The sequence below is a fragment of the Dreissena polymorpha genome, chromosome 6 (assembly GCF_020536995.1).
Source record: "Dreissena polymorpha isolate Duluth1 chromosome 6, UMN_Dpol_1.0, whole genome shotgun sequence".
In the NCBI taxonomy this organism is placed as follows: domain Eukaryota; kingdom Metazoa; phylum Mollusca; class Bivalvia; order Myida; family Dreissenidae; genus Dreissena; species Dreissena polymorpha.
The window spans coordinates 21,610,569-21,625,434 of record NC_068360.1 but is presented as its reverse complement, the minus strand read 5'-3'; the positions used below and the strand labels follow the sequence as shown (position 1 = coordinate 21,625,434).

The 14,866-nt window shown below is 37.5% G+C and overlaps 1 long non-coding RNA gene across 2 annotated transcripts in view; it reads right to left on the bottom strand.

The window, feature by feature from the left end:
* The window catches only part of LOC127835117 (uncharacterized), a 28,017-nt gene extending 18,776 nt beyond the window's left edge, over window positions 1-9,241 (bottom strand). The window contains exons 1-3 of one of the 2 annotated variants that reach the window (XR_008028356.1): window positions 8,087-9,241; window positions 4,794-5,013; window positions 321-1,159 (exon numbers count right to left, since the gene is read on the bottom strand). This is a non-coding gene — a long non-coding RNA (uncharacterized LOC127835117). Of the gene's footprint in view, window positions 1-320; window positions 1,160-4,215; window positions 4,327-4,793; window positions 5,014-8,086 lie in introns of those variants that run through there. The other variant, XR_008028357.1, reaches the window with a different exon arrangement.
* Window positions 9,242-14,866: the final 5,625 nt, after the last annotated feature.

The window sequence follows — 14,866 nt, the reverse complement described above, 5'->3', positions numbered from 1 at the left end:
ACCTGGATATTTTGACTAAAATTGGAATATTGGGGTTAAGTTTTTGCTTACAAATACTTAAAAATCGAAAAATCAGTAACATCAAAATTTAATGTATTTATTTAACTTAAGTTCAATTTATAGAGCTGAATCAGGAAATACACTCAATGTTGCGACCTATTAAACACAATTTTTTGTTGGAAAACTTTCAATTGGGAATGAAAGCCAGCTATTATGGAAAAAATATAGATGTTTGGAGATTAGGGCTGTGGCTGAATTATTGGCCCCCAAATTTAACCAAATAACATCTGACGCTCAAGAAGCTGAGACGACATGCTTACCTTGCTGATATTACTAAGGCCCGAGTTTGAGTTCTGACTAACTCGGTTGAGAGTCCAAGTGCGTACTGGACGACATTACAAAACTGCTGTCATTTTTCAAAGCCAACTCTATTCTCGATTCAATACAAGTGCCAAGCATGTGCTCGTAACAAAGCTAGACATGTTCACATTTTGCACCTTGTTTACAATCTTGGGCACAATTTGCGTCTGAGGCATGCCCCATTGATGTATTGTGCTCTTGGTGTTCACAGCCAAGTCATCACTGCCTTTCTTCATCAGCAACAGCATCAAAAGCTTTATGTTCCCTTTGGACAGTTTAAATGCCTGAGAGGACAAACCAAGACGGTCCGTAACGCTACTACTGTCCTAACTATCAACAGCAGAAGTATCTAGCCTACACTTCTGTATTAATCGCTTCAATTGTTCCTTGATTTTTTGTCCCGTTCCTCGCTGAATTTGTGTTTGTCCCATAACGAATGGAACAAGTTATTCAACTTCTCATTCGTCGTGATATTTACAGTGATGTCCAACAGCAAGAACTGACTGTTGATTGAGCATTACCATAACTACTGATATAATTCCTTGTGTCTGTAACACTCTTCCCACTCGGACACTCAAGCTAAACAAAACTACTCAGGCTCGACAGTGGATAACTTGACGTGGACAATGCGGTTGATGAGATCAGTGCAAGAAAACTGGATGTGTTCAGAATTTGAGGCTGGAGGTCTTGGGGGAGGAGATATGAATCAGGGTAGGGGAAGGGTTGTCCTGGACTGGGGCTCATGCATGCCAGACTGGTGCTGTTGTTGGGCCAACACAATATCAATGCTGGTGCTCTCCTGAAAACCAACAACAGCACAATGGGTAATATGAACTTGTAATAAATGTTTATATTACAATCTTTTACAAACTATGCTTTTTGGTTTGCTGTGCAGGTTTTCAATAGTAAAACTTCATTCCCATGAATTTCTTATCTGGCGTTTCATTGGTCCATAGTCCTTTATAGCCTAAACATTGACACAACTTTATCATTTCGTATTAAAACATTAAAAGTGTTGGTTAATGCTATACTAACCTGTAAATTCATAATTATTATTTTCCCTTAACTTTCAGAGATGTAATTTCATAAGCCAATATACCGCTCATCAATATCTGAAAGTGTCGTCCCAGATTAGCATGTTAAGTCAACATAAGCAGGGAGGACACTTTCTGACTAGACTGGATTTTCCTAAATATTTCTGTTCAACCAACATACCTTTAAGAGAAAAATGTTGTCAATGATTAGCCTGTGTGGACTGCACAGGCTAATCTGGTTCAACAATGCATTAAGCTCCATTTTCCAACAGCACAGCTTATTTATCTTTTTAGTCAGTTTTTTCCATTGAGAAAAATTGATACTCATCTTGTTAAAAATGTCATATATTTCAATTGTTCTAATGCGTTTAATCACTTTACTTTCGATTTGCTTATACATTTGTTTTATTGTTAATATATGTTTTAATCAATAATGTCTTCCCAAAGTTGAAAAAAATAAAATTTCTACTATTCCTTTACAGATCTTTGATTGTTTAAATCTGTTTTAATTCAAACAGGACAACATTTCCAAAGTAAATCAACATGTAACAAAAGTTGAAAGACATAAAAAAAAGAAAAAAAAAAGAGATGTGTTCGTCAGAAAAATAATGCCCACTATTGCGCCGCTTTGAAAAAATGTGACCTTTGACCTTGAAGGATGACCTTGACCTTGAACTTCCACCACTCAAAATGTGCAGCTTCATGAGAACACCCCTTTGAAAAAAACAATTAAAAAATTTGACCTTGAAGCATGACCTTGACCCTTGAAGTTCCACCACTCAAATTGTGCAGCTTGATGAGAATGCCGCTTTGATTTTTTTTTACCTTTGACCTTAAAGGATGACCTTGACCTTGAACTTCAACCACTCCAAATGCTCAAAATGTGCAGCTTCATGAGAACACCGCTTTGAAAAATTATATTTATTTTTTTTACCTTTGACCTTGATTTTCTACCGCTCAAATGTGCAGCTTCATGAGAATGCCGCTAAATTATATTTATTTTTTGACCTTTGACCTTGAAGGATAACCTTGACCTTGAACTTTCACCACTCAAAATGTGCAGCTTCATGAGATACACATGCATGCCAAATATCAAGTTGCTATCTTCAATATTTAAAAAGTAATGACCAATGTTAAAGTTTTTGGACGGACAGATGCCATATATTTGACATTTTACCTTGAAGGATGACCTTGACCTTCACCTTTAACCACTCAAAATGTTTAGCTCCATGAGATACACATGCATGCCATATATCAAGTTGCTATCTTCAATATTGAAAAAGTTATGGCCATTAAAGTTTTCGGACGGACGGACAGACTGACTGACATACACAAAAACTGACACACTGACGGACAGTTCAACTGCTATATGTCACCCTGCATAAAAACATTTGGGCTATGTTTCATCAATATTGAGCCACACATGTGGCCTCTAAAGTGTTACATGTAACAGTGATTTCATATGATTTAAATATATGTGACCTTGTAACAACAAGGCTTGTTGAAGGATTCATGTGACCCAGATGTGACATTGCCTAGATATTGTCTAGGACCAATCAGACCAAGTTTAATCAATATTTTATCAAAAATCAGGCTTCTAGCTTAGTAACAAGCTTAACATAGGGTGATCACAATTGCTTTTAGAATTGTGTGCTCAAGTCAGCTAAAGCAGATCTGTAAATGTGTTGCAGCACATATCACTTTTGAGTCTTTTTGGGTAAATATCCATATGGGAAATTCCTGATACACTCAATAAAACGCGACATACAACACTTAACTATCATGTGCTTTTGTTAACTATTAAAACTAGAGCTTTGTCAAAAAAGTGACCCCCACAAGCCGCATTGAATTGACACAGAATATTTTACATGTTTTCTTCACAAAAAATAGCAGACACCATGCTCAATGTTTAAAACGCACTTAGTGACAATGTGACCTAGTTTTTGACCCGGCATGGTCCTTGTTCAAACTTGGCCTAGACATCATTTAGATACAACTTCTGACCAAGTTTGGTGAAGCTCGGATAAAAACTACTTGAATTAGAGAGCGGACACCATGCACAATGTTTAAACGCACTTAGTGACCCTGTGACCTAGTTTTTGACCCGGCATTATACACATTCAAACTTGAACTAGACATTGTCTAAATACAACATCTGACCAAGTTTGGTGAAGATCGGATGAAAACAACGTGAATTAGAGAGCAGACACTGAAAACGGACCGACCGACAGACTGACCGGCAGACCGACAGACAAGCTCACTCCTATATACACACCTAAACTTCGTTTGTGGGGTATACTTATAATCACATAATTTATAGGTTATAATTGGTCATTAAAGTTGATAAACTGATTTCAATAAATAATAAAGAAAAAAATCATGTTATGCAAAGCTACAAACATCACTGGCCCCACTTATGTATCAATGGTAGTTTAAGAACCATAATTACAATTGATATAGAACCAGATTTTGAAAATAGTTTAAGAGCCAGATATGTTGGTACCTGCTGATAAATGGCTCGTTTGTTGTTTTTAGTTTTATTATATCTCTAGATGTTCAATTTAAAATGCAAATATGAGAGTTAAGCTTGACACTTTCGCATTTTCTTCACTTTTCTATATACTATACTAAAGTTTGTCGCTTAACTTTTAAACTGAAATACGATTAACATGTCAAGTAATGGAAGAGCAGAAACCACAGTTGGCATTTAGTCTAACCTATTTATTTAAGTATTATTGCATCAAAAGTCTTAGGCTATAAAGAGTGGGTCTCTTGAAAGCTTTGCCACAGTGACTCCTTTTGCAATGGCAAGGCCACTTACCTATTGTGATATAGGGGCTAAGTTTTAGTTGGGGACATTTCTCTCTGGGCCTGAACTTGTGAGTATAAACCTCTGTGAACAGATAAAATGGTCTTAGCACCTCCCAGAAATGTGTGCCTGTAAACCAAATAATTCAATGAATTCTGAAATGACCTCTGCTATATTGAAAGTCAATGAAGTTGGTTTGATTAAATAAATGCTCAAATATTGCCTTCCATATATGTACTCTTTATACAAACAGTTTTCATCCCTCTGGAGCTTATTAAGTTATGTGCAAAACCAAAAAAAGTGAAACGGATATAAGGAGGATGAAATGAAGGACGGAGCATACTGGTAATTAAAGACAATGACAAATCTTTTCACCCCCCCCCCCCCCTGCACCATTTCATAACGTGGCAACTTAAAAATCCCTATATACTGCAAAAATCTCAAGGCTATTGGTGGCTTTTATGCATATTTACGAGTGCATAGTAATGTTATTTAAATTTTTTAAGTTAGTAGCATGGAGTTAAATCAACTCGTGAAATTAGGAGTACACACCTGCACATTATACACGGTAAATTACAGCCCAAATATACCTTGTAAATGAGATAATCTTGGCCCTTAGGCAGGAAAGTTTGAAACCCCAGGTTTAGACTGGCTGCACCCTGCGCTAAGGATTTGTTGAGCATTTGGCCCGAGGTCCTGTGCCAAGAGCCAACTACCCCCGATGCACAGGAAGTGTCTCTGGGCGTCTGAGACCAGCTGACCAAAGAGCCTGTTGTTAAGCTGGGTACCAATCAAGGATTGCATCAAGTCCTGACAACAATAAATTTATATTTAGGATATCGCAATTGATTGTTCACCAATAACAACTCATCAATGTTTAACACGCATCATCTTGAAATTGAAAGTTAGGGGTTTTAAACCTCAAGGAATACATGGTAACGTACAGTTTGTAGCAAGGTGTAATACTTATTTTTTTAAATCAAAAACAGGCCTTACTTGAGCAATTTAGAATGTGAGACTGTACACCTTTAATTATGCGATATACAACTTTAAATGTGGTAATAAACAACTTTAAATGTAAGACTACATAATTTTAAATGTGATACTCAGCAACTGAAAATGTGAGACAATACAGCTTTAAATGTGACACTGTACAGCTTAAAGTGTGAGACTGCACACCTTTAAATGTGACAGTTTATGACTTATATGTGAGACTAAACAACTTTAAATGTGAGACAATTAATACAACTGTATGACATATAATAAGAAACAATAGATGTGAGTTGAATACTGTAAGTGTATGAGTACTTGATCACACATGTTTTAGGAGGCAGTCTACAGTTTTTTAGCCTTATCTGCGCATTGGCCCCGGTCAATTTCCTGAATTTAAGGTGTATGGCCTAAAAGAAATTGTTTTTTGACTCCAGGAGCTGAAATGTAAGTATAAATGGTCAATATTCTAGTAATTTCACATGTTTTGAGTAATTCGAAACTAAATGACCTGAATTTTAGTCAACAACAACAACATGCTGAGTGAGAAGTAAACACATGTACTTTCTGCTTGAAACAGCCGGCATTTGACAGATTTCAACGGTGGGTTTAAATAAGTTAGCAGTGCAAAAAAGTTCAATGGTAATGACCCATTTTGTTTGGGTTAGTTTGAAAGCATTTGCTTTGATAGTGCGAAGCATGTTGTCGACTGTGTGCGTATTCTTACCCGGAAAGTTAAATGTGATTGCCGGGTTTATGTAAAAATGGGGTTTTTATGGGCAATTTCCGAGACCCCCGAAAAGGTCTATTTTACCCCAGATATAAATTTAAAGAGCATTTTCTGCATTGTTTTGTGCTTTATTTTCAAGCTGTTGACGGGCCGCAATGAATATGGTCTGAATATATTTTCAGGTTGTGACTGAAGGCCTTGTTTTGAGGGTGTTTTGCAGACCAGTGCTTGTCGGCCTGGGGATTTTCCAGAAAAACTGTAGACTGCCCCCTTATCTATGGATCGGATCATAGGCGCTCGCTGTCAATGACAATGTTTTGTTTATTTATTTGTTTTTTAGTTACCCGTTGTTTATTATAATGCATACACATACTAAATTAATAAAAATCTTCTGACAAAACGTCTTCTTAAAAAAAAGATAGTTCGCCTATGTACATAGATATTGACAAGGTAAATCACTCCATTTTGTACACACCGGTCTTACTGACCTGTGTACTTACGCGAAAGGAATTGTGGGTAGCACTTCTTTTACAAGTGAAAAGCGAAAGAAGGTCAGGTAATCATACTTCTAATAATCGCTATCAGTCTGGATAGAGATTAAAAATCACATTTTAACATAATTAAATAACATTTCTTTAAACAACATTACGTTTTAAACACACAATAAAGAACGGTTTTTCTTTCATTATTAACTTTTTCATTCCTACGCAGAACCATTTTGGCGGAAGCATAATTCCCCAAACCAGGGGAATGTGATGCGTCTAAGAATAGAGGTGACAATAACGTAGTGACGTCACGATCTATGTATAGAATGAAATCACTCGCCATTTTCTAAAGCAACGGAAGTGCGTCATTAATAATTAATTCGCTGTCACCCCGCTCGCTTGTTGAAATGCGCGCGCAGGCCGGGAACCTCGCTCTTTCTCTATCTACTTTCAGTTTCAACAGAAACATCCACAGACGATGTTCTTAATCCTTGTAACTATTGTTTCACTCAATTAATGGGGCAATCAACAAATTATTTTGTAAATTGCATACACATGAATCATTCCTTACCAATTGTTTAACTTGATTTCGTCTGCCATGGTGATTTCCAGAAAAAAATCAGCACGTCAAAAATCAAATCTGGCGCCCATAGTGTTTAGTGGCTGTTATTTTGTATAAAGAGCGAGGTTCCCGGCCTGCGCGCGCATTTCAATGAGCAAGCGGGATGACAGCGATTTAATTATGCATAATGACGCACCTTCGTTGCTTTAGAAAATGGGGAGTGATTTACCTTGTCAATAACTGTACATACATAGTCGAACTATCTTTTTTTTTTAACGTTTTGTCGGAAGATTTTTTATTAATTTAGTATGTGTATGCATTATAATAAACAACGGGTAACTAAAAAATAAATAAATAAATAAATTTAAAATAAAACATTGTCATTGACATCGAGCGCCTATGGATCAAACAGAAATACAGATGAACGTCTATATTGAATTCAGTCTATGACACTCTTATCTTGCAACCAGGGGTTGTAATAATTTAAGTAGTAATTATTGCCTATTCTGGTTAAAACTATTCACTGTAAGTGATTTTGAATTGATACTTCTAGCAACTGGTGCTGAAATTGTGTGCATAAGGATATGAAAGCAATATAGTGCTATTGTTTTGAAAACATCCGGGCTCTAATTTGAGTAATAATCATATCCAATTATATGTGAAATAAATAATTTATGTAACTCCAACTTCAAAATAGTAATGAAACTCAGTGAAATAAGCAAATTAAACAAGTTATTCTTATCAAAGACTCTAAAATGTGCAAGAACTAGGGGCCAGCTCTACGCAGAGTTTATTTTAAACATTTTTGGATTTGGACAATTCGGAAAAAATCATGCTGTTTTGAATTAAATTGGAAAAATGGTTGTTGTTTTTGCTAAAAAAAATTAAACATTGAGAATAAGTGCTATCTAAATTAATTGCACTAAGGTTCAAGTTATTGAGCTGAATAAGGAAATGAACTCAATGTTGCAACCTATTAAAACATTTTTTGGGGGCAAACCTTGATTTGAAAATTTTCGCTAACAATTATGGGAAAATAGAGACTTTTTGAGTCTAGGAGTGGGACTGAATTTTGGCTCCAATTTCGACAAAATAAATAACACTGTAAGGTCTCACCTGAGGCTCAAGGAGCTGAGCTGATAGTGCTAAGGGCTGAGTTTGAGTTCTGATTAACGTCGGGTTGAGAGTAGAAGGGCATACTGGACCACACAACACAACTGCCTTCACTAGCCTCGATTCAATACGAGGCCTATGGGCTCGGAGTGGGAAGTGCTCGTAACACAGCTAGACATATTCACATTTTGCACCTTGTTTATAATCTTGAGCGGAATTTGCGTCTGAGGCATGCCCCAAGGATGTATTGTCCTCTGGGTGTTCACAGCCAAGTCATTACTGCCTTTCTTCGTCAGCAAAAGCGTCAGAAGCTTTTTCTCTTTAGACAGTTTACACGCCTGAGAGGACAAACCGAGGCGTCCGTAACGCTATTACTGTCAAAACTATCAACAGCAGAAGTATCTACTTTGGAAAGCATACACTTCTAAATTAATCGCTTCAATTGTTCCTTGATTTTTTGCCCTATTTCTTGCTGAATTTCTGTTGGTCCCATAATGAATGGAACAAGTTATTCAACTTTTTATTCTGTGATATTCTTTGTGATGTCCAACAGCAAGAACACTGGCTGTTAGTGTTACCATTTCTACTACTTATATTTAACAAAACTAGGGCTCACTCAGGCTTGAGTAAGGAAAACTGGACCAGGACATTGCGGTTGTTGAGAACAGCCCGTGAAAACTTGAAGAGCTGAGAATTTCCTGGAGAAGAGAATTGTTCAGCGATGCTGATCCTTTGAGGCTGAAGGTCAAAAGTGAGGAGTTAGGGGTCAGGGGAGGGGAAGGGTCGTCCTTGACTGGATCTCCTGCATGCTGGACTGGTACTGTTGCTGGGCCAACTCGATACCAATGCTGGTGCTCTCCTGAAAACAGCACAGTGGGTGATATGAACGTGTAACAAATGTTTATATTACAATCTACTACAAACTATGCCTCTTGATTAGATGTGAAGGTTTTCAACAGCAAAAATTCCTTCTCATGAATGCCTAATCTGGTATTTCATTGGTTCCTTGTCCTGAATAGCATGAACATTTATACAATTAAACCATTTCATATTAAAACATTAAAAGTGTTGGCTATTGCTATACTAACCTGTAAATTCATAGTTATAGCTTATCTTCACTTTCAGAGATGTAATTTCATAAGCCAATATGCAGCTCGTCAATATAAGGAAGTGTCGTCCCAGATTAGCATGTCCACATAAGCTAATCAGGGAAAAAAATTTCTGACCAGACTGAATTTTCATAAAGATGATTCTTTTTTCAACCCAAAAAATATCTTTAAAGAGGAAAATGTTGTAGCCTGTGCAGAATGCACAGGCTTATCTGGGACAACAATTAAAGCACATGCATGAAGCCCCATTTTCCACAGCATGGCCTATTTATCTTTTAAGCCATTTTTTCAAGCATAACAAGACCAAAGAATGGCAAATTATCTTGTTAAAAATTTAATATTGTTTGAGTGTACCCATTCTTTTAATCACTTTACTTTTACAAAGCATTCAAATATGTTTTACTGTTAATATATGTTTCAATAAATGGAGGGCAAAAACTAAATAAAAATGTCTTCCCAAAGTTGTAAAAAGACACATACATTTTTTACCATGCCTTGAAATGTCTTTGATTGTTAAAATCTGTTTAAATTCACAATAGAAAACATATCCAAAGTAAATCAATATCTAACAAATGAAATGTTTAGTTTCAGTGCTCATTTCATTATTCCACTAGCATATAAGGAAGCGCCTATTATGGTGTACTTTATAAAGAAGGAAAGACAATCTGTTCAGTTTCCACATACACCTGGCAGTAAAAAATTGTTACAGGCCACTTGCCCTTAATTACTTCTAGCTGATAACACTACTTTCCTCTTACTTTGATGACGCCCACAAATCCAAATTTTTACAGTAACCAATACCAAGACATGAATTTTTTCTAAGTATAAAATTGAAAACATTAACTTTGTTTCATATGTTTAGGGAAAATACAAGTTTCAGTAAAAATATTACCCACACACCCTCAAACACAAATCATATACATGTAACAGGGCTTGGTTTGTCTCATCTTTGTGAAGCGTTTCAGCCCACTCATTTTAAATTTGTTAAAGTTGTGAACAAATGAGGAGCAAACTCCTTAAAATTGCCAAAATTTGAGTCACAAACTTGTTTTAATTGTGAAACTTTGAGTCACGAAATTCTAAAATTTGTGAAAAACAGCCATTCGGAGGTAAAATAGCCCTGAATCATGCTCTTTGAAAACAGACTTATATTGAATACCTCTTCAAAACAGGTCCTGATTGATAAAACAGAGCAAAATATTAGTCACCAATTCAAGCTGGAGACTGGAGTGTTACACACCTGATTCTGGAAAAATATTTATACTCGTTTAAAAAAAACACTTTTTCATGGACACTTAAATTCATGGATTTTGTATTTTCGAAAAAAGGAATTTGCCCTGGGTGATTTTGTTATAAGTTTGAGCTAATTTCATGGATCAGTAAGCCCAAAAAATCAACATTAATTAATGTCCCACAAATAAAAATGAATTTACAGTTCATAATCAACATGTTTTTTAGAAATGTGTTTGACGAGATTTATTCTATTTATTTTTAATTTAAAATCAGACTTAACTTGAGTCTTATTCTGGGACAACTGGGCTTTATGAATGTATATAATGTCCTCCCACATTAGCCTGCACAGTCCTCACAGGCTATAACCTGAGACGACAATTTCCACAAAGAAATGATTTTTGTTTGGAAGAAATTCCCTTAAAACTAAAATTTCCTCAAAAGCGGAAAGCATTATCCCTGATAATTCTGAGTGCGCACTGCACAGGCTAATCTGTGGATGGTACATAACATGCATTAAGCACCCTTTTCCCATAACAAGGCTCACCTGGTATCATCTTGTACAACTCTGTAACAGACTGTAGGGGGACTTACTTTGAGCCTCATTCTGAGAATACAGGGCTTAATAAATTGTGCACTAAGTGCACGAGCCTATAGAGCCACACAGGCTTATCAGGGACAACACTTTCCACTAGACTGACATTTTATTTAAGAAGAGACTTCCTATATACAAAAAATTGCATAAATGCGGAAAGTGACATCCATGATTTTCATGTGCAGACTACCCAGGCTACTCTGGGACCACACTTTACACACATGCATTTAGTCCCTGTGCAGACTACACAGGCTAATCTGGGACCACACTTTACACACATGCATTTAGTCCCTGTACAGACTACACAGGCTAATCTGGGACCACACTTAACACACATGCATTTATTCCCTGTACAGACTACACAGGCTAATCTGTGACCACACTTTACACACATGCATTTAGTCCCTGTACAGACTACACAGGCTAATCTGGGACCATCCTTTACACACATGCATTTATTCCCTGTACAGACTACACAGGCTAATCTGGCACTTCACTTTACACACATGCATTTAGTCCCTGTACAGACTGCACAGGCTAATCTGGGACCACACATTACACACATGCATTTAGTCCCTGTACAGACTACACAGACTAATCTGGCACTTCACTTTACACACATGCATTTAGTCCCTGTACAGACTACACAGGCTAATCTGGGACCACACTTTACACACATGCATTTAGTCCCTGTGCAGACTTCACAGGCTAATCTGGGACCACACTTTACACACATGCATTAAGTCCCTGTACAGACTACACAGGCTAATCTGGCACTTCACTTTACACACATGCATTTAGTTCCTGTACAGACTGCACAGGCTAATCTGGGACCACACTTTACACACATGCATTTAGTCCCTGTACAGACTACACAGGCTAATCTGGGACCACACTTTACACACATGCATTTAGTTCCTGTGCAGACTGCACAGGGTAATCTGGCACTTCACTTTACGCACATGCATTTAGTCCCTGTACAGACTACACAGGCTAATCTGGGACCACACTTTACACACATGCATTTAGTCCCTGTACAGACTACACAGGCTAATCTGGGACCACACTTTACACACATACATTTAGTCCCTGTACAGACTACACAGGCTAATCTGGGACCACACTTTACGCACATGCATTTAGTCCCTGTACAGAATACACAGGCTAATCTGGGACCACACTTTACACACATGCATTTAGTCCCTGTACAGACTGCACAGGCTAATCTGGGACCACACTTTACACACATGCATTTAGTCCCTGTGCAGACTACACAGGCTAATCTGGGACCACACTTTACACACATGCATTTAGTCCCTGTACAGACTACACAGGCTAATCTGGTACCACCCTTTACACACATGCATTTAGTCCCTGTACAGACTACACAGGCTAATCTGGGACCACCCTTTACACACATGCATTTAGTCCCTGTACAGACTACACAGGCTAATCTGGGACCACCCTTTACACACATGCATTTAGTCCCTGTGCAGACTACACAGCCTAATCTGGGACCACACTTTACACACATGCATTTAGTCCCTGTACAGACTACACATGCTAATCTGGGACCACCCTTTACACACATGCATTTAGTCCCTGTACAGACTACACAGGCTAATCTGGTACCACACTTTACACACATGCATTTAGTCCCTGTACAGACTACACAGGCTAAACTGTGACCACACTTTACACACATGCATTTAGTCCCTGTACAGACTACACAGGCTAATCTGGCACTTCACTTAACGCACATGCATTTAGTCCCTGTACAGACTACACAGGCTAATCTGGCACTTCACTTAACGCACATGCATTTAGTCCCTGTACAGACTGCACAGGCTAATCTGGCACGTCACTTAACGCACATCCATCAAGCCCAGTTTTTCCCAGAGCTAGGCTCAAATACTAGTAAACAATTCAAACTTATCCCTCAACATTGTTTCATTCATACATCGTTCATTAAAACAATCACAAATAATTACTATCACACTGATAAGAAAAGAACACTAGCTGTGATTATTTGATAAAGTAAACTCTTGGGTTGCTCACTTGTAAAGATTCCCAAATAAAATGCAATAGATACAAAACAATTGTTGGAAATGGTGAGCTATGCAATTCATTATGAATATTAGTTACCCCATATATTTTATCGCAATGAAGAAAGTGGGCATTATACACATATTGATACAGGAAAGTTTATTTATTTACCTTATTTAAGAAGAGGTAAAATGCTGATTATGTGATTTATCAATTAAATTAAAATAGCACACCAAGCAATAATCTAAAGAAAAATATATGGATGAAAACCATACTTATACATGTATCAAACAGAGCTAGAAAAGTTTGTATTTTGTAAAAACTACTGAATTGCGGCAAGGTTTAGCATTTGATAATATCTACTATTATCATTCCAAAAAAGTATTGCCATAAGGACAAACAATATACGTGGGTTTCAATTCCTCAAAATGCTCTATACAATATTTATTTTGGGAAATATTTTGGGTTTAATGACATAATGAGAAATAACAACCATAGCCAACCAACTATTTTCTTTACATATCTTACTAGCTTGATTAGTAAATAGCAGAAGCATTAACATGTCATCAACTGTTTAGGCATAAATATATTAATCTTGCTCCGGAAGAAAAGGCGTAATAATGGGTGTGTAAAGCGTCGTGCCATATGAGCCTACGCAGTACGCACAGGCTATTTAGGGACGAAACTTTCCCTAAGACAGGATTTTGCTAAGAGGCTTCCTTAACAAAAAAACTGAACATATATTACGGAATAACTGACACTGCCTTCAAATTCATGTAAGATTCATGTTAATATGTACAAGCAAAAGCAATAAATGGAATGTTCATGAACCATATTGGCAAGTCTCTAGCCGCTCGCACAGGTGTTGGGGGCATTGCCTATTCACTAAAACACTATCAATAACTTTGACAACATGAACAAACAAAAATATGATATATACGATCATATATAATATATCACAATTTCTTTTTGTCATGGTCATAAAAATGTTATTTTATGACATATTGAGAGTGTTTTAATGACTCGCCTGATGACCTGCGGTGGCTTGGTATGGTGAACAAAATACAAAACAAAACAATGATCAGTCAACAAAGAATATCCTTAATAAGGGCAAGAAATCACCATCCAGCTTGAGACTTAAGCAGGGCTCTGGGATAATTTGGCTAAATGCAAAAGCATTTAAGTGTCGGCCCAAATAAGCGTGTGCACTTTTCACAGTCTTAACAGGGATGACATTTTCCGCTTTCATGTTTTTTTTTGTTTAAACAAAAAATATAATCCGTGCAGAAAGCATCTTTCCTGAATAACCTGTGCCGTCTTGTAGCGACACTAATCACACCATGCGTTAAGCCTGTGCAGTCCTGTGACGACACTAAACACACCATGCGTTAAGCCTGTGCAGTCCTGAGACGGCACTAAACACACAATGCATTAAGCCTGTGCAGTCCTGAGACGACACTAAACACACCATGCGTTAAGCCTGTGCAGTCCTGGGACGACGCTAAACACACAATGCATTAAGCCTGTGCAGTCCTGTGACGACACTAAACACACCATGCGTTAAGCCTGTGCAGTCCTGTGACGACACTAAACACACCATGCATTAAGCCTGTGCAGTCCTGGGACGACCCTAAACACACCATGCATTAAGCCTGTGCAGTCCTGGGACGACCCTAATCACACCATGCGTTAAGCCTGTGCAGTCCTGGGACGACACTAAACACACCATGCATTAAGCCTGTGCAGTCCTGTGACGACACTAAACACACCATGCGTTAAGCCTGTGCAGTCCTGGGACGACAC